This window comes from Ornithodoros turicata, chromosome 5 (assembly GCF_037126465.1).
Source record: "Ornithodoros turicata isolate Travis chromosome 5, ASM3712646v1, whole genome shotgun sequence".
NCBI classification, from domain to species: domain Eukaryota; kingdom Metazoa; phylum Arthropoda; class Arachnida; order Ixodida; family Argasidae; genus Ornithodoros; species Ornithodoros turicata.
Window position 1 is genome coordinate 43,123,305 of NC_088205.1, and position 26,157 is coordinate 43,149,461.

A 26,157-nucleotide genomic window follows, 5' to 3' on the forward strand; every position below is an offset into this window, starting at 1 on the left:
TAATCAATTACTGAGTAATCGATTACTCCGAAAAGTAATTGATTACTCGAAAAATTACTTTGACAGTAAAGTAACTGATTACTCAAAAAATTACTTAAAAATGTAATTGATTACAAGTAACGTAATTACTAGTAACGCGTTACGCACAAGTCTGCTGTGGGATTATTACAATTTTCTTCTAGCAGATTAACTCTAGAACAATCAAAATGATACCAACAGATAGGGCATGCAATGACGAAACGAATGGTGTAGATTTCATTGTTCTCTCATAAACGGCGTCAGTACAGGAAGGCTCCGAAAAACGGCGTTTTTCGCGTTTTCTTGCAACTTTGCCATTTTTTTACGAAAAGAGTTTCAGTTACAAATGGGTAGCAAGAAGAATGTGTGGTGTCCATGTAGTTGTGAGCAGGTGAAAAAAAATTGTGGCTCTTAGAACCGCATAGTTCTCATTTGAGAAGCCCGCGAAGTAGCTCGAAACGACTAGGTCACATTTCGACCAGTTTCTTTCTTCCCCTCTCCTTTGAAAATGGCTGAAGGTTGGGGCTTAAATATAGGCGCATTTTTCATCATTTCCCGTACCCTGAGGAATATATTTAAAAAAAAAAGGAGTAAAATAAAAGTTGGAGATGGTCAGGTTCCTTGCTTGGTCGAAATTCGCTGGAATTAGCCTCGAGAATATTTTTTTAAAAACAACTATAAGATATTTTTAGCTATTTCCTCGGCCAATGTACTTCCTAAGCTCCAGGCTTCAATATATATTGGAACTAAGCCTTCCTGTCCTGCAGGGACTTCCTCAGACACTGATTCAAAGGATTCGAGCCATGCTAGCGCGCAGTCTTCGGGTATGTCTCGGGGTCCCGCGAGGCGCTGAAACCCGTCTAGTAGTGGCTGACGCCAGGGACATACCCATTAAGCAGGGAAGGATAACGGACGTATTGTGGTTACCGTTTCTATTTTCGTTACTGCTATATTTTCGTTTCTGTTATCTGTTTCTGATACCGGCCCTTCAATTTCGTTTCCGTTACGTTTCCGTTACTGTTTCCGGTAATGGAACGGTTGTTACAGAGCTGCGAGAGGGCAGCCCTTCCGGGTCTGTCAGCACCCTGTTTTGCCCAAGTGCCTTCGGTGTCACGCGTACACACTACACAAGTAATTTTACGTCGTTGGAATGCGCGCATTTTGCAAGATTTAAAAAAAAAATGTAGGAACATGTCTTCAGTTACTCGGAGTCCAGCAACTCAAGATGGGCGTAACCTTCATTCAATGTCGCATTCAAAAGCAAACGCTCTCAGTATTAAATAATACTGTCATGGCCACGGTGAAATTAAAAAAAGACCAAAGTATAAAATAAGTAACTAAATAGTAGGCTGTTATCCTCGTGCTATGGAGTATAGTCATGTGTTGATGTCATGGAGTTATGAGGGCTGGGACGAGGTAAGCGACGGATGCACCCTCGAGATAGAATATTGCGCTTTCCTTCTATTCTTTCGTGTAGTATTTAGAGTATTACAGGGAATGGAGTCATCAAAACAAAAACAAAAAAATGAAAAGTCTCTCAAATGTCATCGCACAACAGGAATAGTCATTACCCGAATTCAATGCCGGACGATAAATTCGTTTCCGTTTCTGTTTTCGGTAATAGAGGACTGTCGTATGCGTTTCCGTTATCGTTGCCATCTCCAATTTCGGTAATATACCGTTTCCGTTACCATTACCGTTACCCTTCCCTGCCATTGAGGTTCTCCGTACTCGTGAAACTGCACGCCACTATCTGCGTCTACGTGCCCATCATAACCGTCACACTCTGATTCGCAAGCTTCACGCTAGACGGAACGCGACGGTTCATGCTGCTGTGACGTCATTCAGACCTCATATCCCCAAATTCATAGTCGACGAGACGGCACCCAAAGTGCCTCCATGGACGTTGCCATCGTCGCCTGTCACTGTCTCCATCCCCGGCCTCAAGAACAACAAAAAGAACTATCCTGACTTTATTCTTAGGCAACTTACCCTTGACTTCATCGAGGCTCAATACCGCAACAGTACCGCTGTATACACGGATAGATCGTCGACCAGGGACACTTGATCTTCAGCCTTTGCCATTCCATCAGAGTCTGTTACACGTGGGTGTCGTCTATCTCACCGTACCTCATCGACATCCGCTGAACTTTATGCTATCTTGTTATTCTTGACATATGCGGAAGACTGTGAACCGCGGCACTGGGTAATTTACACAGACTCCAAAGCAGCTCTCCTGTGCATTAAAAACATGGGCATCCGCGGTTCCCTTGCCTCAGTGGTGATAGACATCCTGTGCGCCCTGAAGTCCCTACAAGATCGCTCCCACTACGTTGCCTTTCAGTGGGTTCCAGGGCATTGCAGAATAACTGGGAACCACGAGGCCGACGCTGCCGCTGCCGCTGCACACGAACAACGACCTTCTATGCCCATTAAACTCTCGAGAGGAGACAGAAGATCCCTCCTCAGGCATTTGTCCCATTCCAGGTCTACCCTACAGTGGCAACACGACATTCCAACTATGTGCTCTTTGGGAAATGTAGACCCAACGCTGTCACACCGGCTGCCTGCAAAGCTTCCTCGTCCTATGAAGTCACTCATCCACAGGCTACGTCTGAATGTGGCCTTCACTCCGTCCTATCGATACCGGCTAGGCTGTGAGGCTAGCCCTATGTGCAACGAGTGTGGCGTACTTGCCAACGTTGAGCACATACTCCTCCGCTGCCGGACCTATGTCAACGAGAGGCGTACACTGCAGTCGCAGCTTGCCACCCTTGGCTGCCGCCCCTTCAACTTGTCGACCATCCTCGGCCCTTGGGACACCGCGGCCGACTCCAGGGCGGCCTTACGTCACGTGGTTGACTTCTTTGAGGACTCATTATGACCCCAGCAGCACCCTCTTACATTCCCACCATCACGATCACGTCCAGCATCGTCATCGCCACTTCGATCATTCCCGTCATCTCTCATCGTTATCACTCACCATTGTCACCACTCATATTAGACCCCTAGCTATGGGGTAGCGTTCCACTCCTAGAGTGGAAAACCTCCCCACTTCATCATCACAATATATATGTTGTTGTATACCCTCTGTCACTGATGAATTTGGGGACAAGGTTGCTTCAATGGCAGTTGTGCAATTTTAAGTACATGCACTAATAAAAAGAATGAAGGAACAGGAAGTGCTGCGAGGTTGAACATGTTGGAGTACACAGCACAGTGTCAAGTTCCTTATTCTGGCAATGTTTAGATACTCTTATTTGCATGACCATGTTTCCCTGGTTCAAGAAGTGAGAAATGTGGCACTACCCTCTATTACATCTGTGGCCCAGCAAACAGGACACTTATAGCTGATGTGAAGGTACTATGCCTGATGACACAAAAGCAGTATGAGGTGGAACCCTATGTATTTATTTGCGAAACCATTGTGAATGGAATATTGCTTGTGTGCGTTGAGCCATGCGAAACATGCAAAAATACATAAGGGATCTCCATCAACATAGCACGACACATTCTACAAGATAAGCACTTGTGGGGAGCAACTCCCAAGATCACTTTCATTAATAGACAATGCTATTCGAATGGTGGTGTTGGTGGTATGATGTTCAAAGGAAGATGAGTGATGTCACGATACATCCGTACGTCGTGCATTGTGGGCGCGCCATGATGCTGCAGAATATATATATATATATATTGTGTAACAAGTCTGGCAATCGCACGATTTGCACACGGACACAAAGTACAGTCTTCTTCCTCTACGGGTAAGCGATCACACGACCACCACTGCTCACGCTGTTGCTCAATCGCTCCCATACTTCCAACTTATAGTAAAGGCAACAAACGGGTTGACGGGAATGCCAGTTGAAGTGTGAACTTCTCGAGCACAAAATCACAATTTCACGTCGAGAATGTTGCTGAGAAGAGTTCGCAGTTGTTTCCATCGTACAATAGCTCAGTGGGTTACCTCGGTCGGACGGAACCTCATAGCTGACCGCCATAACTGGATTTTCTCGCAAACGGGAGAAGCCGCCAGGAAAGTCTGAGAAAGCCTCAGCTTTCATCCAATCAGAAGCGCGATACCCCATCTACGTAGCTGGATCAGGTTTTCCACATCTACATCCCAAAAATGTCTGCGCCCATGGCTTGTTTTGGTTTCTTCGATTACTTAAGTTTCGGAACAGGAAGACAAAATTGAGAAACGAAGGTGCGTTTCGGGGGCAGTTGGATGTGCTCGTTCTGAATATCACAACCGTTTTAACACATGGGGAAATCGGCGTACCTGACCTTTAAGCCGTACGCCCAGCCATAGCCTCCTATATACTACATGACTGCCCAATGAGGCAAAATTGAGAAACGAAGGTGCGTTTCGGGGGCAGTTGGATATGCTCGTTCTGAATATCACAGCCGTTTTAACACATGGGGAAATCGGCGTACCTGACCTTTAAGCCGTACGCCCAGCCATAGCCTCCTATATACTACATGACTGCCCAATGAGGCAAAATCGGCCGTTCACTGCGGCGCCACTTTCCTACAGGTTCGGAAACACGGACAGTCAGAGCAGTGACAACCTTTGCCTGCGCAGTAAGCGCATGCTGCCGTATGCTCGGTGCATGCGCTGCTCTGCAGCGCTTTGCGGAGATAAATGTCCTGGATGGGTACACGCTGTTCAAGCCTCTGTCATCGCTCGATAAGTCAGTGGTTATCGAAAGACGCCGCGTCAGTTAGCGTTGGTACGATCTCTTTTTGGTGTCATGTCATGTCTCCGACTGTCAGACGCCACCGGTTGTAAACTACGCTCTGTATGTAGGAGGACGGCGTCATGACCGATACTGCCGATATCGCATCTAGGTAGCTATTACCAACATAGGAAACTAGCGCCACTATTGTGGACGACCGGCGCCTGTGTGTTTCGGAATCATTGGGCAGGCATGTAGTATATAGGAGGCTATAACTCAGCCGTCCGTCATTCACGTGTCACCGTCATTCTTCCTTCATGGTATCGACGCGGACCTCAACCGCAAGCACCGCTCCGCGTCTGAGGGGGAGTGACGTGGTGCGGCCCGTGATCGAAGAGGATGTGGCCTTGCTAGCACGCGGTAGTGCGCTGGCTCGTTCTATCGGCCATGTCCTGCAGTGAAGCCACGGCTTGAGAAGCTCTCCAGCACATCCGGCCCCCTGGGGCCACCGATCACTGTCAATCAGGACTCATGTAGAAGAATACCACCTCCTTTACAACTGTACGCGTTAGAAATAGAACCTCTACTATACAGCGCGCTTCCGTAGTTACATAGCCAGGGCACATTTCATGCAGACCCTGGCGTCGCATCGTGGTGGTTGCTACTGACGACATCACTATGGTTGTGCTCAATATCTCTGCCGTTAGCATATCGCATAAGTACTGTGCAGCCAGCGTGGACCGCCTGAATTTATTCAATTGTAGTTTCGGGTACATGTACGGGTGCACTGACTGGCATTGAGGCCGTCCCACAGCTGAAGGTTCTTAGATTTCACCATGGGAAAAGATACCTATTGCAGAACTCTTAGGATGTTCGAGTGACAAAACTGGGCGACCGTATCCGTGCGTACACACACATTCAGGCGCCATTTGCCAATCGCGGTGCGGTAGTGCGATCTCGGCCTTTTTCCGACTCTCGTGTACATTCCCAGCGATTGCTATAGATGACATTCCCAGTGACTGCTAGTGACATTCTATGATCCCGAGCGCAGAGCGTAAGCATGTTGCGCGATGTCTATATAGATTTTGGAGGCTCGCAGTTGTTCGTCTCCCCACGATGCTGGGGCATCGGGCATTCCTCACGTAGATGTTGTGGCACGTGCCCTCCATCTAAGGTGGAGAATTGCCGCGCTTGGAAGCGACGTTCCCATTGCTGCTGCTGCTGCGCTAAGTTTTACTTAAGCTTCCAACCTCGGTACTTTACAGGCTGGTCACGTCACAATATACCGCGACCTTTGTTCCCCTTCCTTTGTACGCGGATGCGGCGGATGCCTTACGTGAGATAGAGAGTCGCTGTCCAGGTTCAAAAGCATTACATCTCAACCTGAACTAGGTGGTGAGAGTGACTACGACCTGCGCCTTTCCCTTTGCCAAGAGAGAATGACCTCCACTGTCACGGAAACCTGGTGCGTGTCCGGGATGCAGTACCATTGGGACCTACCCGCGATCGCACGTGATGAAATACCCTCCGTAGGTAACCTCTGGGTAAAGGTAGGACGGATTCACCAGCGAAAGTTTTCCGACCGCACAGCGGATACTCAGCAACACCGTTCCGGACAAATAAATGTAGAAGAGTGGTCGGGCTGTCCTATGTCAATCGACACACGTCCCCATGCGCCACACAATAAGACAAGGGAGAGCTGCTAATAAAGTTAACAACATTTAATTTTACGGTTGAGCAGTTAATTGCACGGTTGAACATCGGGATTCCGCTGCACGGAATTGCACACAAATGATCTCGCGGGGAAACTACAATATCTATTCGACAATCTAATTACAGCAATTGCGTAACAATTTCGATTCAACTAACAAAGTTCATGCAAATGGTGATACAAGAAATCTTATCTGTATGAGGAAGTCGGTGGCAGTCCTGACGATTCCTTCGATGATTTCTGCGTTGATCCCACGTGGTCCAGTGTCCGATAGGGTGGTGATTCGCACTTCACTTCACTAACTTAGTAGGCACAGACAAAATGATAACTTGAAAATTCTACATACTAGCGTGGGTAATTTAGGAGGCTGGTGTGTCCACGTCCGATTCCTTTTCACATTTTCTACGACTGCCCGAAGTCGAAGTCTTCCCTCCCTTTTTATGTGTTCGGTTTGTTTATTTTCTCACCGTACATGCCGCCGTCAGAGGACAGGTGTTTTGCGTTATATCGGCACCTATTCGTCTCCTTTGCCTCCAACCCTAAACGACAACGTGCTTCTCTAAGTGCAGGAAGTGACATCTTGTTTACTGCATTGCACTTAATAAAGATAAATGATTGACTGGTGGGGACAATGGGAGACGACTCTCCTTTTTGACTCGGCGCCCGGCTACCGTCTAATCCCAAGGCGTGGTAACATCTCATTACGGCCGAAAATCCTTTAATCCCCAACTGTCTCGTTACGGCCAAAGTCTCAATACGGCCGAAGATGTCTCATAACGGCCAAAAAGAAAAAAGGAGCATCCACTATATTAGCTGTGTATATACTGTGTTTTATGCTTCCCAAAATGTGTCCGAGGCGGTGTGCCCCCACGGCTTGTGTTACACACAATGGTTCATGCACACAATATTGCGACAGTGTTTCATGCATCCCTCGTGAAAAATGTTTTTATTGTCATATGTGTCACACGATATTTGTATGTGTTACGACATTTTCTCTCAGTATTCAAGCAACATCCTACTTGTTGGTTCTGTGAGCAAACTGTGTGTGTGTGTTCTGAAAAGTACTCCACAAGGGAGCCCACTGGGAGCTCCAGGAGCCACATGACCTATGACCATGATCTTCTCCCCCACTAGCTGCCTTCTACAATTTACGTCCACCTGAAATTTAAAAAAAGTACATAAGGCACTGAACAAAACGACATATGCTCTTGTTTGATGATGACCATCAGACATATGCTGTCAAGCAGACTTTTTTTTCCATATATTCAAAACATATTCAAGAATTATGGACAACAATGACAATTACGTCATACTGATGCAGCTGCATAGCCAGGAAAATATTTCAGGAGGTGTTTTATGAGGCTTGACATGGGGTGGAGGAGTCCCCCTTGTCAGTGCTTTATCCAGACCTCCCACACCCCCCTAACTTTTTTGCCTGTGCACCCCCTACAGGGGGTGCCCTTGCGATTTCAGCTTCAGATACGTCTGTAATGATATGTTAAGCTGTAATGACGTAACTATAATGATGACCTCCCCTCACGATTTTTTCCAACACCCCTCGCGTGCTTGGGATTCTGGATAAACCACTGCCCCTTGTTCATTTTCGTGGGGCACTACATTAGAGCTTATGCCACTGCACTGATGTCACAATGTTATAAGTGTGTTTCACTCTGGGCATTCGGAATTCCTCTAAGCTACAATATGTAAATTCAGAATATCCGAAGGGTAAGCATCAGATGTTACCTGCAGGCTTCATGCTGAAACGCGTGTACGCAAAACACTTCCGCCGTGGTGGGCGACGTCGTTAGTGTAATCATACACGCAAGACAATTGTGGGCACATGGAGTAGTGGCAGCAATCTGAAAACGATACATTTTCTTGTTATATATGAGTAATCAAAAATATACATTCCCACATGTTTCGTTTTGTCGTTTGTAGGGAGCGCTACTAAGGGAACAGCACTTGGTTGGTCACATGCAAGCCACAATGCGAGAGGTGCCGATATTTCGATTACGCGATCAAAAATTAAAAGTCTAGAACCATGCACACTTCCCCATGCAACTACTTCCCCAGCATCGTGAGACATGACACCCATGACATGACACCATGTATTCACGTATAGTGTGATGTGAAATTATATGCAGGAATGAGAAAGATGCCAACATACCTGTAATCCAGTGTCTCATAAGTTTGCTTCGTTTCCTGCAGCTACCATGAAGTGCAATGCACGATTTAAAAGTTTCATTTTGCGATGCTCACCGCACATTGCTGCACATTTCGCAAGCGTCACGCAATCCCACGTGACCGCTTTATGATCAGTGAAAATAACTCGCGTCATGGACATGCATGTTCATCTCAGCGCTAATCACGTTTTGCATGCTATAGAAGGAGGGGCGATCAATACTCTTCCTTTCGTGTTTCGATATCTTATTATATATACTCTCACGCTCTCACTTCGGAAGTTCCGATGATGTCTAGCAACGTTGGGTATCTCGTTTCTTGTGTTAAGCTCCATCCAGCCATCCATGTGTTAGCGATCAGTTGTAGTTTCCGACGCAATAATATTATCTATCGATTTGTAGTGCTGTAACTTGCAAATTAGCGGACTTAAGCGGCACTTTATTTTCCATCGTTGTCTTTCCAGCAGCGCGTATTGTTCCGGTGAAAATTGAGTTGAATGAATCGTCATAGTCCCAACGTATATCGTGCTGTGTTGACCAAGACCGACGACAAAGGATCCTGGTGAGTTATGCTTTCGTAGACTGTCTGCCTTAGCAGTGTGTTATCCACACGTAGTTGCATTCTCATACGAGTAATTTGACTGAATCAAAACAGCCGAAGTGCCTGTAATAGATGTAGGTGGGTATGTGTTAGTAGATTTGCACCGTTTGTGGTTCGTTGCGCGTTTAGGAACAACAAATTCATTCGTAGTTAAGACACCGATAATGCCGCACCGTCAGCAGCATTTATCATTGTGAGCCATATTTCATTTGTTAAAATTTATCGTCATATTTGTTCAAAAATAAAAGCACAAGTCGGCATACTTGATCTCCTCGAATTGCTTACCCCGAACATCTGCAAATGTTGCGCAGGCTTTTGCACTGTACTAAGCGCAAAAGCATATCTGATTACAATAAATATTTCAAGAGGAAGTCATTTAAGTACATTGTTATTTATAGCTATTTTCCATTTCAGTCATGTTTTGTGGGTACGCGAAGGATTCCGAAACAAACAACAACATGGCTAACAGGATGTTGCTGCCCAGGGTGTCTTGGCTGAAGAGGTGAGCTGTTAAGATTACCAATTGTATCATACGGTTCTGTTGTGAAGTGAAAAATTGTGTATAGTAGTGCACGAGAGTTAATTCGTGCACTATTTTTATAAGAAGAAACGAGAAAAGGAAAGTCATGCATGCATCATTTCATGAATTGTAATGTATCACCGTTTCATATTCACATGTTTCCATTATGTGAATGAACTAATGCAACTAAATTCATCTCATGGTTATGCATTGTGTTTACCTGGAAGTCACATTCTTTCATTTTTTTTTGTCTAGATGAAGGGTTATGTTAGCCTTGTATGAAATAACAGACACATATCAACATGTATGCAGCTTGTGCACATTAAAACCAGCCATGTAGAGTCAAATGCCTGTTTTGTTTTTTTTAATATTCTAGCCTATTCACGGTTGCTCTTTGCTTATTGCAGGTCTACTCATTCCAGAAGCAAGAATTGTACCATTGTAAAGCGAATGGAAATAAACTGACGTCGACTGAGATAGGTGTTCCTTCTTGGCCAATGACTGTAGGATGTCTCCAAAAAACGTCACAACAAAGCCGATGTTCATCTAGCTCTCCACAAGCAGCTAGCTCCACCTAGTAGCCTGCTGCTTCACAGCAACATCAACACTACCTTTGGGGTGTACACATTACACAATATGCTGCATTATGCTGTGGTATGATAACATACTGATCGTCACACAATATGTTTATATATATGATAAGGGCCCTAAGGGCACACTGCATGGCTTATACCCTCTGGAATGTATATCCATACCTGGCAGCAACATTGCATGTCAATGCACGTTACAATACACATTTTGACTTTTGGCCGTTATGAGACATCTTCGGCTGTATTGAGACTTTGGCCGTAATGAGACACTTGGGGATTAAAGGATTATCGGCCGTATTGAGACATCGGCCGTAATGAGACTTCGGCCGTAATGAGATACAATCCAATGCGTAGACCCGAGTGCTGATTCCTCTGACAGTCGGACATTTGAATTCTTCCGCCAATCCTTTGGGGCCGCCTATAATGACACTGTGTCGGCGAGCGAAGGCCGAGGGGGGGGGGGGGGGAGTGACAGAGCCACACATAACCCCCAGGCACATGCGGGCGTCATACAGTTTGGGGGGAAGCAAGGTCAGCATTCCCGAAATATGAAGAAAGACCAAAGATACCAAAGGCCGGCTTTTGTTACACTGCCCCTTCGTTAAGAATATTAATAATTTTCAAGTAACAAATATTCCTGAACTCGAACAAAAAGATGGACTTCGGTGTCATATCAGATTTCAAGATATGAAATACTACACGATACAGCATGCCTCACCGAAACATCGCTAGAGCCACACTGTTCTACACACACAACTAGAGCCACATTGTTCTGGCTAAGACACAACATGAATGTACTTAAATGGCGCCTTTTTTTCCACTACATACTAGAGAGCACATGCTTCCACGGTTGCAGTCAGCAAAACATCACACAATTGACATCTTATACAATAATACAAACTTCCAAATCCGACACGTTTGGAGTAAGAAATATTTGCGCAGCATATCATAATAACACAGCGGTAGCACGGCGGCTGTTGTTACACACTACTGGTACGTCAACACCAAAGTTACACTCGACACAAAAGACAATAACAACAACAAAATTTTCCAACATAGTAGCTTGCATATAATACAGTAAAAACGAACAAGTATCTGCATCATCCATTTAGTCGAGCCGACTCATGTAGTCTGCGCCGACGTTGTCCTGCCCTCGTATGTAATCGACACGGAAATCGTATTCCTGCAGTTGTAGGGCCCACCGTAGGATTCTCATATTGAGAAATTTGGTCTCATTGAGGTACTTCAGTGGTTGGTGATCGGTCTGAAGCACGAAGTGGGCTTCAGCCTCTTCCTTTTTTCTTTGTCGCTCCGCTGCACGTTCATCGCGAGCTCTGTCATGCACTAGTTTCACCCATTCCTGGAGCTCCTTTCCTTCGAGGCCCTGACTTTTGCCCACTAGCACTAGTTTCTCTATGATTTCTGTGTCCATAATAGAACCTCCGGTTTTTGCGAACGGTCACACCAGCTACTCTCCTTTCCTCTCCGTCTCCACGTGTGTGGACAGCCCGTCCTATCGCGGACGCCAGATAATTTTATATATGTCACGGAAACCTGGTGCGTGCCCGGGATGCTGTTGGGACCTACTCGCGATCGCACCTGGTGATATACCCTCCGTAGGTAACCTCTGGGTAAAGGTAGGACGGATTCACTGGCGAAAGTTTTCCAGCCGCACAGCGGATACTCAGCAAAACCGTTCCGGACAAATAAATGTAGAAGAGTGGTCGAGCTGTCCTATGTCAATCGACACACGTCCCCATGCGCCACACAATGAGACAAGGGAGGGATGCTAGTAAAGTTAACAACAACAATTAATTTTACGGTTGAACAGTTAATTGCACGGTTGAACATCGGGATTCCGCTGCACGGAATTGCATACAAATGATCTCGCGGGGAAACTACAATATCTATTCGACAATCTAATTACAGCAATTGCGTAACAATTTCGATTCAACAAACAAAGTTCATGCAAATGGTGATACAAGAAATCTTATCTGTATGAGGAAGTCGGTGACAAGTCCTGACGATTCCTTCGATGATTTCTGCGTTGATCCCACGTGGTCCAGTGTCCGATGGGGTGGTGATTCGTACTTCACTTCACTAACTTAGTAGGCACAGACAAAATGATAACTTGAAAATTCTACATACTAGCGTGGGTAATTTAGGAGGCTCGTGTGTCCACGTCCGATTCCTTTTCACATTTTCTTCGACTGCCCGAAGTCGGAGTCTTCCCTCTCTTTTTATGTGTTCGGTTTGTTTATTTTCTCACCGTACTTGCCGCCGTCAGAGGACAGGTGTTTTGCGTTATATCGGCACCTATTCGGCTCCTTTGCCCCCAACCCTAAACGACAACATGCTTCTCTAAGTGCAGGAAGTGGCATCTTGTTTACTGCATTCCACTTAATAAAGATAAATGATTGACTGGTGGGGACAATGGGAGACGACTCTCCTTTTTTACTTTTCGGCGCCCGGCTACACTCTTAAACCCGCACCTTTTATTGTAACTTTTAGAAACATGTAACGTCTATATAGACGTAGATCTCGAGATTGCTTATAGGTTACACCTTTGTAGCGTATATTTAGAGGTTAAAAGCGACGGAAGTCATGCCATTACAGGAGCAATAGAAGTTACATCTCGGAAAAAACAAAAACAACGTGTTGTAACTTATAAACGTACCCTTTACTCCGACACCGTAACTTCAAAGCAAAATCTCCGGAGGTTATTTCTTTGTTATGTTCTTTTCGTTTGTTTTGTTCTGTTTAGCATAATGCCGCGTTTCAGCCTCCCATTCGAGACGACAGTTGCGAATCTACGTGCACGTTCTTATTTTGTATCTGTTTCAGCGTCATTTGCGTCGACTAAATATTATGAATGCTGTATAAACACGGTTTGTAAGTTTGCAGTCTTGCATACTGTTAGCATGTTTCTTTCTACAAGGTGGAAAACCATTGTCAATGCCGCAACCACCAAGAGTTCCGCACTTCCGACAGTTTCGGTATCGCTTCGTAGTCAAGCCTGGTCTAGCCACACTGATGGCGGTTTCCTTGAAATGGAGAACGCTCAACGTGCGTCCGTTAACAGGTGTAATCTGTCTTGATCGGTGGTTTTGCCCGTCGATTTACCTCGCGTTTATCTTAGCATCGTCAGGAAGAACATAAATGCGAGATGTCGCTAAGAAACAAGGATATTTTCGGTGTTCTGAGAGGGAGGTGTAGTGAGTGCGAAGATTGCAAAGAATACAAACGTCATTCACCGCAGCTGAAGTGCCTATATTGTAGCCACAGCCCTGGTTCACACAATAAGCTTCATACACTGGGTAAGTGTACATTTTGTGCTACGTACGTGCATTATTTTGATAGCAAGAGCTGTTAGCGCATGTTGTGATTATGGCAAGCGTTTTGTGGTCCTGCATGTGAACGCCACTTACGCTTGCTACTTTTCTGCCCTCAACTGGTCGCCAAGTCGATACACTGGCGTGCATTTTTTGAGCGGAGGATATATCCATAGAGAACACGAGTATCTATAATTCGCGGCTTCCTACTTGTTGTATTCTTACGATATTCTAAGACTCAGTCGTGGAGTGAACGCCTTCCCGCATTGGGTGTACCCTGTTACCCACTCTTAATAATAAAACTTTTGAAATCCACGCTAAGAAATCCGCCCTTCAAATTCCAATCCTTTGAAATCCAAGCTGTCAAAATAAATCACAATGCGTCTATGCAGTCCAGTGTTAAGCATGGTTTTACGTGAGAAAATCAGTGTTTAAGAGGGTCACACTCCAGAATAACGAGTCTTTATGCAATTCTGTGTCGTATTCAGCATGTATCTCTCAATTATTCATTAATTTAATTAAGTTACAGGCGTAAATAACTACGCGTATGAATACTAGGAAAACAACGCTTCAGCGGTTCGGCTACCATTGAGGACGAGGCTATTTGAGAAAATGGAGTAACGACGGGGCCGTATGGTGTTGCGGGATGTGCTGCATAAAAAGGATAATCACTGCAAGCTCTAATAAAGCATATGTTTCTTCTGCCGATTTCGTCAGGTATTTATTCTTCAGACGTGTAACGACTTGGTGTGCTAACACGCGCGTGCAACTGATGAAGGAATTCATGGGTGAAGTGACATTGATGCAGTCGTAGCTGTTTTGGACAGGAAATCGGCTAGCGAAAACTGTCCAGGATGAGCAACATATAAAACGTACCGCAAAACTGCTGTGTCGACCATTTGTCACGACGGTAATCACGTAAACATCATGTAAACGTCTCTTGCGTACCTCGGCCTCAGTCTACCAAGAACCGCTAATGTTATGTTTGATAAGAGCCGCGAAAAGTGGTTCAGCAAGGTAAAACTGTGCCGGGAACACCGTCACATGAGGGAGGTGTTTAATTAAATCACAGTGAAAGATAGCAAAGGACTGTTAGTGGTCATGTAGACAGCAGATGTCGTTCACCAACACATCGATGGATTGTATAAATAGTCTTTCTGTCAATGGACAACTGACATTTTCCTCCCGTCTATGTTGACCCAGAGCTTGGTTTTTGGATGCCACAAAACACTTCTCGCCAAGATGGTGCACTGTGACTCTTGGAGTGTGACTCAATGGGGCATTCACAGCTCAGTGTCATTACCATTTGAGGCAAGTTTACTCTCTCAGATACTGTCACTGCAGTGCTGTAGAAGACCCAGAGTATATTCTGTGTCACTGCCCACACTACCAAGCTTTCCAAACTGCCATTTTCAGATAAAATTGCTTGGCTTAAATCGAGCCCACGAATGCCTGCTCTCAAAGCTCTTTTGGCAATTTTGGACTCCATGGGACATTATTTCCTTCCTCACACCACAAGCAGCTATGGGGTAGAGTATCGCCCCAGGCAATGAAACTCATTGTCCATCTCAAAATAAAGTTGATGAAGATCTGCAACTTCTGCGAGGTGGTTTAAACCACTCTTATAACTACACGTTACATAAACAAAATACAGAAACCGACACTGAAGATCTACAGGACTTGACGCCCCTCTTCGTATACACTTCAACTACATGTTATGTGTAACCTGGGAATGCTGGTATGTGGGTGGAGTGGCTAGTTTGCCACAGTACCACAAATAGGAACACAAATGGCTGATAAATCTGCTGCAGAATCTGGGCCAAGAGTATGAGCACTTGGAATCATCACAGTTTTTAGTACCATGCAGAGGAAGATAGAGTAGAGCACCCTCAAATTTTGTACTACTTTTTCTGAATTACTCGTAATTATGCTGCAGCTACATAGGCAGCAGTTTAAATGCTACTCACAATTGCCAAAACCTCATGCTAGCACTCAATTCTTTTTACAAACTTTGGTTTGTGATGTGATCAATGTTTCGGTGACTTCTATAGGCCCGGTTTCACCAACTCTGGTTAACTGAACCAATATCAAGGGTCGCCAATTCTTGAACTTAACAGACACTTCTTTTTTTCCATCGGTGTTGTGGTGAATACTTCAGTAATAACTCCTTTAGTGAAGCAGATAGTTTAAAGCTCAGCTACGCCGATTTTCGAGTGTCACAGAATGGAATGGTACTCACACGATGTGTTCATAAGGGAACACTGATTATGTATGCAAAATAGTTATCCCAAACTCCTCGCGGTTTTCCGAAAAAGTGAATTTTTAGTTTCACTGACATCCCGTCTTGTGGCCCGCAAACCCTGTGTCGACGACACATTGGTGGTCTGCCCGCGCTCCGGCTTGGCATGACTTTTGGCTTGGTTTCTTCCGCCAAGCCGGCCAGTTTCTTCTGCCGAGCCGTCTGCTGCGCAGATTCACATTGGGGAAGTGATAAACAGTTCGCTATTAGAGCGCCAGTATATTTCTGGACTTCACTAAACCCACAATGAACGTGAGTTTTGCTTCCCTCGAGTGCAAAGCATTTGTTAGGCCAGTACAGTCTTCCTGGTGTGATTCGTGTTCTGTGCTGAGAATGCGTGAGCGTTTTGCTCCCGTCTGCAAGAACACTTCAGCATGCAGTTCCAATGTTTCAAACCACAATTCTCCGAAAGGCGAAAGAGAAATCTGTTGACTGCAACAATCGGTTACAACTCCGACTGGGTGCCACCTTCGAAACAGCGATTTGATCTGTTCATCCGGCTCGTACGAATGTTACGGAAGCAATGCGCAACTTGTTTCACAAGAAGCCGAAGATGTCTCGTCCGGGATGCTGTGCCAACCTTATCTGCAGCAGGAGAATGCAGGGGCAGGATTAGGCAGCAGATAAAGGTAAGACGCGTAATGTTTGACAAGTCAGTCATGCGGTGCAAATCGCATCACGTAGAAGAGAAAAATACGCTATCTGTCAGTTACTGCTTCATCCTTTAGAGATTACGCCCCAGCGGGTGTATTCTCAGTACAGATTTGGAATTGCCTTATTTGTTAAATGATTTCGCAGGCATTCTGGCACCACCGAAAAGCTTGCACTCCACGTCTCAACTATCAGCGTCTGGGTTTCAAGCTGAAGGCTGTCACCAGTGCCAACCAGTCGCCCCTTCAAAGTTCATCTGTTTTTGTTGACGGAACAGTAACACCTGGTACTGAGACATTTCATTTTCGGATTAATCAACTGCATTCCATCACTTGTGCTCGACTTCTTGTGTTCGTATACCCTTGCTGTTGCTCGCTAGCTTAGAGCAACCATGCCTGAGGTGTCAGCGCTTTCAGAGTACATTTAAGCAGTATCATCGTATCATATGCACGGCAGCACAGCTTGTGTATTTTGAGTAAGGTATAAATTCAGTGTTGGCTCAGCTGTTGTCTTTTGGTCACAAATAAGGTGTTCTTCCAGAGTGCTCAAGGGCAGTTCAAGCAGTTTCATGTGTGCAACAGCACATACTTTTTCTCAGTTTTGACTAAGGTAAATCGAAATCTTCCAGTTGATGTCTTTCGGTCATAAATTATGTTTTTCGAGACATTCAAACAGCATCATGTGTGCAGCAGTACATACTTTTTCTCAGGTGAAGTAAGGTAAATCTGTCCGCCGTGGTGTTCTGCCAGTGCAGCAGAAGCTTTTGTTGCATTCAAGTGGTATCGTGTATACAAAAACTTGTTTTATGCCTTTCTGTAGCTGCTGTACTAATATTGTGAGCGCAGAGACATTCCTGCAGAACTTATCGGAGCATCTTGTGTGCTATTGTTTGTATCATCTGCAGCAGTATATTGATAATGTTAATTATTCTATGACTTCAGCTAACATTTACATTCTTACTTCCAGGTAAACCTGTCACGCAGATGCCCTACCCCTTGGTATGCATAGTTCAAGATTGTACCGAAACAATCCACCTGGAGCATTATTCTTCAATTGGCAGTGGCATTACTATCACAACACACCACATACTGCATGTCTGTGGTGCGTGTACAGTGCATCAAACCTATTCTCAGGTACAGGCCAGCTGGTACGCAATTACAACATGAAACAACTGACACAGAGACCGTAAAGTCATGCCTTTTCCTCCGCGCCTCGGGTTTCATGTTATTGTCCTCACATGCAGCTCAATTCGCCTGTGCTGTGCAGCATGAGCAAAAGCATATATTGTTTGTGGTCACATGACACGGAACATAAATACAGTGAAACCTTCCTATGTTGGACACCCACGGTGCAGCCGAAGCGTCTCCTACTTATAGAGGTGTCTGAGTTACAGAATATGACGGCAACAAAAAATGGAAGAGATCACAGCTGTGAGAAATGTCCCCCTTCTTCAATTTAAGGTCCTTAGTGGTACCTGGTGGTGGTGCCTGGTAGTGGTACCTCTACCCACTCTTCACTGATAATTATTACTGATTTTAGTATATTCAATTCTGTTCAGATTCTACTCAATGGCATTACCTCTGGAGCTTTTCGAGCAGCAAGGACTTTTCTCTGAAGCGTCAGCCCACTTCTCATAGCTTTGGTGCAGTGCTCGTTCAGAGGCTCTAGACAAACTGAAGACAAGTGCTCACATAAAGAATCACAATGTAGACTGACAGCACTTGTTTTTCGACTCTAAAAACTAAAGCAACAAAATGCTGAGATCAGTATAGGGGAAAAAAGGGGCAAAAGTCAAGGCCACTGGCTTATTTTGGTTCTTTTTGGTGCAAAGGTGGGCCGATATTGAGGTAATTTGGCCAGGGTTTTGTCCGACTTTGCAGGGAAAACCCTATCCTACTTCCAAGATAGGGAGGTGTCCGACATAGAGAGTTTCGTCCCCATGTAGTTTCAATGGGAGCCTGCCCGTGCAATGAAATCATGGGGAGTTGTCCGAAGTAGGGAGGTGTCCGGCTTTGGAGGTTTTACTGTACTATAGAGCATTCTACATGTTGTAATCTAACAGTTGTTCACGTTTGGATATTTTAACCATGGAATTTACCCTGCATGCACCATACCATGTCCAAACACGAACAACTGCTAGACAGCAGCATGTACTGTTTCCGTATAGCACTTACGGCTTGCGTCCTGTGATCAGAAACAGTGGTGTCTTTTTTCTGCTACAACCAGTTAACTACAGTAAAGATTTAGAAATACTGTGTCATACCATAAAGCACTATGGGAAATGGCAGTTTGAAAAACTGGAGAAGACTGTCATTTGAATGGGGGACATGTTCTACGGTGAAATTTTTTACAGTGTGTGCTCTACCACGTAATGCACTGCAGGCCTACCACAGTATGGTAACGCTCTGAATACTGATTTGCTCAAAAAAGGAATGTGTGTGTTTCTTGTACTAACTTCCCCTTATGCAAGGTTGTAGAAAAATGTTTTCAGCTAATGGGGAGAGAGAGCACATCATTCTGGAGTCTCGTTGACCTACAATGTGTCGTGTGTGAAGGTCATTTTGAAGAGTGTGGGTGGTACAAGACTGTGTTCCCACATTCTTGGCAGTGTTGACTAATAACCATAATAAAGTAGAGGGTACATTTGTTGCTTCATATATTTGTGTCATGGCAAAGTATGTAGAGATACATCTGTCTCAACATGCAGGTGACAAAACTGCTTTTTATGCCTAAACTATGACAAATAGTTGTCTGTTCAGCACCACTAATCATGTGCCGGCCTCCATGACATGTCTGTGACATTCCAAAGTGATTAACATGTCCCATAGATGTGTGCAATGCTGAAGAAGACTGTGTACCTTCTATGGATTCTTGATTCAAGAAAAGTACTGTGTGATTTGCTAACAGCGCCTGGCTGTACCTTCAGAATTCTGCATAAAAATATGTAAAGTTTGCCGAAGGAAACATCATGAAGGTCCATAGCGAAAAATCCTGAGACGAGGGATAGGAAGGGACATACACAATGTCTCAACATAGCGTGTTTATGTCCCTTCTTGTATCTCCTCTTCAGGTCTCGCCATCATGGACACTATCACCAGCTCGCTTGCTGTTGAACCGTTCTTTCAACGATAAGGGTCACTTTCATGGACTGGATGGCAGCCAACATGCTGTCAATAAAAAGAACAATGGAAGGAGCTCAATATGATCCTTAGGCTGTGCGTGGTCACTGCTTTCTGACAAAGGGTGACTTAGAATTTCAGGACAGTGCCTGCAGTGGTAGTATTCTTGTGTTCTCACTCTTGAGGCCCATTGTGTGTCATCGGTCACCTGTAATCTGCTAATATGCACATAGCTAAAACAAAGTATATTTGTATTTCTTTGAATACAGTTGGTACAGCACATTGTTTTTTACATGTTCTTTGGAAAATATAAATAAAAATTATCTACTCTGCAAGTCTCCTGTCAATTCTACAGAGCAGCTTCGAATTTCACTAGAAGCCACGTGTGAAACCTAGACCAAACTAGTGGTGAAGGTCCATATAGGTCATAGATAGATACTATTATTATTATTAGATCATAGGTCAGGCTTAGGTCCTGGTTGGTAGCAACGCATTTGAATCTTATAAAAAATTGGTGCAGGAGGTGACCAACATAACTAAATACACCAACTGACTCTCACAAATTTTGTGGTGTTATACTTTTGAAACAACATTAATATGCCGCAGTGGTCTTTTCTCCTTTGTTCCTTTTAACCTAGAAATATTAGGTCTTCGGCATCACCAGCCTTAGTTGCTGAGCATGCAGTTATTTACGTTGAGCACTGCAGTTTCATATTTGTTTCTCTGGACAAGCAAGCCCGCTTCCCCATTTTGATAAGAGTCTTTCAGCTTTGACAGGGCATTTGTGGACAAGGAAAACATTTGGACTATTGTGTATTTTGCTATGAAGTGCACCATACAAGGCAGGGACACCATCAACCATTTCCACCATGGTTATTAAATTTGTGATAAAGTACATATACCTTTTGTCACTGACTAATTTGGTGGCAAAGTTACTTGAGTGGCAGTTGTGCAATTTTAAGCACATGTTTAAAAAAAATAGGATATGGGAAGTGCTGACTGGTTGAACATGTGGAGTACCCAATATAATAATTGAGGGTTTACGTCGCGAGACAACTGAGTGTGGAATACACAGCACAGTGTAATGTTCCTTATTCTAGCAATGTTAGCATGGTTCAAGAGGTGGGAAATGTTGCACTACCCTTAATAACATCTGTTGGCAAACAGGATAGACATACCCTGATCTGAAGACACTATGCCTAACTCAAAAGCAATATGAGATCGACCCGTACGTCTTTATTTGCGAAACTATTATGAATGAAATATGTGTGGTACAGAACAATGCGCACACTCAAGTAAACATGCAAAAAATACGTATAAGGGCTCTCGTCCTACATGCCGCGATGCGCTCTACGAGATAAACAACACACTACAAAACTACATCCAACACTTTTTGTGCGGGGCAACTCTAATGAGCACTTTCATATAACCGACGAATGGTTCAACGAATGCAGTTTGAGTGGTCACGATACATTCCTACGTCGTTCATAGCAGTCGCGCTATGATGCTGCAAAATATATGTATCTCGTGTAACAAGCCTGGCAATCGCACGATGTGCATGGGCAGAAATACGGCCTTCTTTCTTTGAAGACCAGTCCTCTGCAGGTATATGCCCAAACAATCACCAAGTCTCACGTTGTTGCTCAATCGCTCCCATTCCTGCACTTGTAGTAAAAGCAGCAAACGGGTTGACGTGAATGGCAGGTGAACGGTTGAACTGCGAAGTTCTCGAGCACATAATCACAATTTCACGCCGAAAATGATGTTGAGGTGAATTCCCGGTTGTTGTTTCCGTCGTTCAATAGTTCTCGGGATTACCTCGGACGAAACGCTCATCGTAGCCCCGGCGGCCATAACTGGATTTCCTCGCAAACGGGAGAAGACGCCAGGGAAGTCAGAGAAAGCCTCAGCCTTCATCCAATCAGACGCACGATTCTCTATCTACGTAGATGGAGCAGGTTTATCCCATCTACGTCACAAAAATGGCTGCGCCCATGGCTTGTTTTGGTTTCTTTGATGAATTAATTTTCGTAATAGGAAGACAAAATTGAGAAACGAAGGTGCGTTTCAGGGGCAGTAGGATGTGCTCGTTCTGAATATCACAACCGTTTCAACACATCAGGAAATCGGCGTAGCTGACCTTTAATGACCGTTCATCTTAGTTCAGATGCTGAAAAGGTTGGTGAAACTGGGTCATTATGTAGCCTTTGTGCTCTGGTGCTGCGCAATGGTTTTTCGAGGGATTCAAACTACAAAAAAGGTTAATAATAAAAAAATTTCTTGGCATACCTACCTACATACATGTCCCGGACAGCACGTAAGAAACTCAACAGAATATAAATGTCATCATGACGTTGCTGGACAGACTGATACCAAAACAAATCGGAAGGGGAGGGCTGGGATCCACGAATGGGCACTTGTTCGCTGCCTCCTCTTGAAAGAAAGGTAGGACCGAAAGTCGCGTGCTCTCTCAGGGACCACCGTAATCCAATCAAGACCGTGCCTTTTAGACGCGAACTCGTCCCCCCTAGCTTTGAGCGTAGCTCAGCTGTACCAAATTGGTGGCTCTGTTGAACAGTGCGATGTCATTTGTTTTTATGATGAACAGTATGATGTCATTTGTACCGTTTCTAAGGCACTTTGTACAATGGCTTTGTATGCCAGCAGCGTGCTGTCTGCGAAAGGTAGTTTTCGTGTCCACTTTAAGAAGACAATTTTTCTAAGAGGCTTAGAGGATGCGTAACTACTGTGTGATTTCCACTAAATATCGGAAGAGAGGTGCACACGTAAATATGTGAAACCCTCAACTCAATTAATTGTAGGATCAAAATTACGTGGGAATATATTGAGGTTTGTCTCGTTCACAAAAGATATCATTGCACACTCTGCAAAGTTCATCGGTAGTTGCCATGGCCTACATCAATCATAAACACTGCAAACCACTCATTGAGCATAGTCAGTCCGCGGTACGCAAAGTGAAAAGCGTCATTGCCCATTGTGAACATGGCCATGCAACAGTGCTTGCGGCTTCGCATTTCTCACTAGTTTCTTTTATGAGAGGACTATGCTTTGCCAATTCAACACGAACATACTTTGTAACAACTACTTGGAACTTTGGAACAACTTTGCAAAGCATATGTACTCGTAAGTAGTATAGAAATGTGTCCTATAGCCAAGAGTGTTCTCCAATCCAATTCCAATCCAATTCTAATCCAATTCCAATCCAATTCTAAGCCATAATCCAGTTATAATCCAACACAATCCAGTTCTAAGCCAACACAAGCCAAATCCAAAGCCATCTGATTGGCCGCCATTAGCTCCGCCCACTTCACGTTGATTGGCCCATGCTAAGCCTACTGATCTTTGATTGGCTGACCATAGCTCCGCTCCTTCATGCTAATTAGTTGGCTTGGCTCCGCCCAGTTCACGCTGAATGGCCCGTGCTAAGCCTACTGATCATTGATTGGTTGGCTGTAGCTCCGCCCCTTTATGCTAATTACTCGTCTCTGCCCACTTCACGCTGATTGGTACATGCGTATCGCTGAGCACAGCTCCGCCCCTTTATGCCGATTAACTGGCTCCGCTGATTGGTCCATTCGAAGCCTACTGATCACTCTCCACATTTTCCAGACTTTCTAAGCCCTCTGATTGGCCGTCCCCAATTTAAGCCTACCGATTGGCCCCATTCTAAGCCCACTGATTGGCTGACTAAGTCCGCTGAACATAGCCTTCGTTAGCGCCCGCCAGATGGCGCGCTCGGCAGCGACCCTGCTGCGGCTTTATCTCAGACAGACAGGGAAAAAATACCTTTCAACGTTTATTGAGTACATGTTTGAGAAAAAGCATGGCGGTCTTGGAGAGATTGATTCCTTTGATGCTGGGCGTGGTTCCGTGGAAGTGACGGATCATGTAGACATCTCCGGGACAGCGCCTGAGAAAAATTTCGTCCTCCGTGAGCTGGCACTTCCGCGTGCACTGGGTATCTTCGTAGCTGTCGCTCACGTCCAGCGAGTGAAGGCACGTGCGCAGCGATCCAGTAGTGTTTCTATTCAGGTTAGTACCGGACCGCATAGGTACCACGTGCCACTCTCTGATGGCCAAGATGTCGCCAGGGCATTCGTGCGCGTACGTGTGCTTACCCTTCTCCAGCTTGATGCTCGCAGTACAATTGCCAGCGTCCAGCACCAGCGCGCACGAGACGAGCGAGAAGAGAACGGGGTGCCACATCCTTCCAGTGACGCAGGTCAAATGATGCTACTCCTACTCATCCACTGCATTATCTGTGCGGCGGGGGGGGGAAAGAATGCCAGGTGAAATCTCGCTATCTACGTCATCCACTCGAGCTTACCATATTCGCAGCTTCCGTACGGGTAGGAGTCTACGTCATTGTAGAGGTATTGTTTGTCGTCGTACGCCATCAGACTTCTTTTCACATTTCTGATGGTGTACATGCACTGTTTCTTTCCCACTATTGACACCTGTTCGTGCGATACGCTAGCGTGCTTGAATAGGGTATCGCGGTACGTATCATGGAGGAGGTGTTTGCGCACAATGTTCTTTTTAACCCCTTTAGCTCTTGCAATTTGTTTTCCCCCGGCTCATTTGATGGAATACATTTTGGCTTTCAAGCATATTACTTCCTCAATGGGTACGCTACCAGTTTCACTTTTGAACGCGTCAAGTCTACCACGATTCCTCTCGCTGTACAGTGGATGATCACGATCGAAGGAAGACAAATCTAAATGGTCGTCGGCGATTGCACGTAACTGATCATCATAGTCCTTACAGAATAGGCCGAGGATCAGAGAGTCCGTGTCAAAGTAGCAGGTAATCACCGGACAAGTGAGCTTACTCAACAGGGTTTCATAGTAGAACGAGTGCATGGTTAACTTACTCAGTTCTAAAATCGTGAAGCCAATCTGCAGGGGGAAATCGCATCGCACTTTTCTTTTGTGCATTTCGTACATGACGCAATCGGGGGACAAAATTTCCATTCATACACATTCCGCCCGACTCTCGAGGCGACTCGCCGTCTCCTCATCGAAGGCTACTCGAATGCCCCACATATTAGATTTATTTAGTAGCGTACGCCCGAAGACCGCATTATTTGAGATTTTATAGAAATTTTTCTCGAACGTCGTGCTCGAGGCGACGCGTCTGGCAACATTGTCCTCGATGTAGGGACGCAGGAATGGTGCCTGACGAAATTTTAGAATTCGGTGAATTTTCGTCACCCGCATGCCTAGTCTACAATAGAGCGCGAGCAGCGCGTAATGAACAACGTACTCGACCTTGTCCTTGCACGTGAGCAGCAGCTTTTTGCTGTTCGCGGGCTGATACATTAACTCTTCGAGGAGCCCTCGCTGGAATGGTGAGAGCCATTCCTTTGGGACGACCGCCTTCTCGGGAGCCAGGGGGGAGTACCGCGTCAGCGCGTGGATAGATTTTGGATACTCCAAATCGCACACGTACATGTATCCCACATCCGAATCTGTGGGATAACGCATAAAATCCACGAGGCTAAAATCCTCGACCCATTCGAAATCGCCGACGGGGAGGTGCTTTATCATACTGAATCCGTAAAGATTGTTGCAATCTATGGACGATATGTACACCTCCTCTTTATCGGGATCGTAGCCACTGCACAGCGGGTTGTTAGCCCGTAAATGACGCCTGCTCGCCTGACAGAGTCCACCTCTAACACCAGATTCGATGGTCTGGTACATGTCCTCGTCGATGATCCGCTCCAATTTTGCCCGCGTGTAATTTAGAGCGCACTGCCACGAATAGGATGCCAGAGAAACGCAATGAAGCAATTCCAAACCGCGTGCGTCGTAGCACAGGCGTCGGAAGTCCTGCATTACGTCAGCATGTAACAGGGCATCCGTTTTCAGGTACAATGCATTATAATCCCTCAGATTCGAGCATCCAAAACGTCCAAATACGTGCAGCGCGTACTAATAGTCTTCATCGCGTATATCCTCCCCCGTCAGATCATTTCGGAAGGCGGCTTTTGCTGGCAGAGCCAATTCGTCATAGACCGCGAACGAGCTAACGTGGCTGTACGGGAATACACCTTTACGAAGCAAAATTTTGTAGTCGTCTCCAAATACCTGCTTCATGCATTGGAACGCCTCTGCGCCCCCTATGGATTTGACGGTTTCCACGAGCTCTCCCAGCGACGAATTTATGTACTGCATGGTATCTCTGAATAGGAAGGTGCCAATTTCGAATGATCGGATTTTTTTTATGGAACTTGCCACGATGAAGGGAGCTCGCTTCCACCCGAGAAGGTGAAATTCCCGCAGTAGTCCGGCCAAATCGTAGGCCAGATTGTGCACCATGATGGGCAGTTTTTCCCGCATCGTGCACGCCACGTTACAGGGGTTGCGCAGCGTCGCGATGTAATTTGTCTCGCCAGCAGTACAACGCTTGGAATGGTCGTGGTGCCGGACACGGG

General features: G+C 45.4%; 1 long non-coding RNA gene across 1 annotated transcript; it reads left to right on the forward strand.

The window, feature by feature from the left end:
- Positions 1–8,999: 8,999 nt before the first annotated feature.
- Positions 9,000–10,187, forward strand: LOC135395593 (uncharacterized). Its single transcript, XR_010423200.1, has 3 exons — positions 9,000–9,147; positions 9,601–9,688; positions 10,114–10,187. It is a non-coding gene; the product is annotated as an uncharacterized LOC135395593 (long non-coding RNA).
- The last annotated feature ends 15,970 nt before the right edge of the window (positions 10,188–26,157 follow it).